Genomic DNA, 2,500 nt, shown 5'->3' with positions numbered 1-2,500 from the left:
CAGGTCCAGGGCCAGGCACACCAACGCCACAGAGCCCAACAGGAGCACAGACTACAAGGAGAGAGAGAGAGAAAGAGGATATGATGTCATAAGCCACAGGATGTGATGTAATTGGTCACATGATATGACATTCAGAAGGTGTAGCACAAGAGGAACAGCAGGTCCAGGGCCAGGCACACCAGCGCCACACAGCGCAATAATTGGTCGGGACTATTTCATATCCCTTCAATATTGGTCGTGACATGTCACGACCATCCCTACCCAAATCTATGGAACCCATGGATCATACATCCATTGCACTTGTAGCATGCAAATGTAGGAGTAGCAGTTTCGTCTCCTTGCCCGGGGAATACTTATTTTGTTTTGTTTACAGTCTGTGTTCCCAATTTCCGGATGGCAATGCTGTTCTCTCTGCCCCCTGGGATGACACCGCCAGTATTTTGCGTGTTGGTCTACTGCTTTTAAAGCAAGCATGTGCAGTCGGTTGCTCGCGATGACATGCGTAATTTGTGGCTCACAGCAAGCGTGCCAAGGGCTTTAGTCTGAGCGTCTGAATTTAAAGTTCACTGACTTCTGTGCAAGCACACCATACAACACATAACTTAACCCCCCCTCTCAGTCCACTCAATTGTCAGAGCACCTTACTATACCATCCCCCAAACAACCCTCCCTGTCCTCACTCAAGGCATGACATCTATGTCACCTGCTACGGCAAGCAGCAGGGGACAAGCTCAGCCACGCGGCAGGAAGGCGATTTGTGCTCCACTTGACTTGGTGCATTTTAAATGGCCCACCCCCCGCTGTGAAGGACAATCTCATTGATGTTGGCAGAAAGAGAGAGAGAGAGAGAGAGACAGATGGGGTTTGCAAGTCGAGTGAGGCTAATGCTACAATACCATGCTAATACGATGCTGTCGGAGTCCACGTGTAAAGCTACTGTCCGTGACCCAACGATAGTGACCAACGATAGTGACAATATGTCGAGGGCTTTGAGGGAAAAGTGACACATACACAGACCCAGTGAGGCTAATGCCAGTACTACGGTTCACAATGTCAATACAATACTATGGCTGACAAGGGCAACGTGCCAAGCTAAAGTCAGAGAGAGTAGAGAGAGAGAGGTTCCATTGGCCCATTGTTTCCGGGTTCTATTATTGCAAGGGGGAGGGGGGGGGGATCCCCCTTTAGGCAGACCTAGGCAGACCTAAGGACTGTTCTATTCAATGCTAGGAGTATTATGACACGCCCCTTTAGGCAGACCGGAACCTGGTCATGTTAGGTGCCCATAGAAACCTATTATGTTGGCATATCTCTATATACTTAAAGAATCTCTGGTAGAGTCCAGTGCCGGTCTGCAGATACAAAGACTGGAAAGTAGTTAGTGACCATATGACAACACTGACAAATTATAGTAATAGAAGTTAAGTAAAAAGTGACTCACACAACACAGTAAGGCTAACGCTACAAGTACAATAGACAGATGGGATTTGCAAGTCGAGTGAGGCTAATGCTACTTCTACAGGTCACCATGTCAACATGCAAAGCTACTGTTCACAATGTACAACGCATGTACCAAGACAGTGACAATATGACGGCATTTAGATGAGGACATTGAGGAAAAAGTCACACACACACACACACACACACACACACACACACACACACACACACACACACACACACACACACACACACACACACACACACACACACACACACACACACACACACACACACACACACACACACACACAGTGAGGCTACCATTTCAGGTCACCATGTCAATACATCACAGTCAGTGTCAACGTGCCAAGCTACTGTCCATACTGCACAACGTACTTTAGATACCAAGTCCAAGACAGTGGCAATATGACGACATTCAGACATTGAGGGAAAAGTGACAGACACACAGACGCAGTGAGGCTAATGCTACCACTACAGGTCACCATGCTAATACTAAAGACTATAATGTAAAGTAAAGTAATGTCACAGCACTGCACTCCATGTCAATGCTGAAATCACTTTTCAAGGCCAAATGGTTCAGTCAAAAAAAATGGACATCTTTGGCACATGCGATAAGCTGTTCACACACACTTTTCTAAAATGAATGGGCAGCCCCATAGGGGGCTCATGGGAATTTGAAAACAGCTCTCTCTCAAACATTTTAAAGAGTTGGCTAATGATTTTCACACAGTTTGTAGACGGAGGCAAGACCTCTCTGACAATGCCTTTACCTAGTCGATATGTGAAGCGGTTCGTTTTATTTCATTAAAAAACCCAGGACAGGTCATCTCTCACTCTAACTGCCACTGTTTGTGACATCATCATTCTGAACATTCTACCATTCATTTCAATGAGGGTAAAAACAGACCGAAGACGGAGATAATATAGTTGAGTCTTGTCAGCAAAGGGCTGGGCAGGCCTTTCTGCCCAAACAGGCTACGGTCATTTGAAATAAAAAATTTTTAATGTATTGTGTTTTTATTTTGTGTAGCATATG

General features: G+C 45.8%; 1 protein-coding gene across 1 annotated transcript in view; it reads right to left on the bottom strand.

Moving 5' to 3' along the window:
• The window catches only part of ttyh3b (tweety family member 3b), a 122,917-nt gene that overhangs the window by 72,052 nt on the left and 48,365 nt on the right, over positions 1-2,500 (bottom strand). The window lies entirely within an intron of this gene.

The sequence above is a fragment of the Engraulis encrasicolus genome, chromosome 1, assembly GCF_034702125.1.
Source record: "Engraulis encrasicolus isolate BLACKSEA-1 chromosome 1, IST_EnEncr_1.0, whole genome shotgun sequence".
NCBI classification, from domain to species: Eukaryota; Metazoa; Chordata; class Actinopteri; order Clupeiformes; family Engraulidae; genus Engraulis; species Engraulis encrasicolus.
This window is presented reverse-complemented; position numbering and strand designations above follow the sequence as displayed.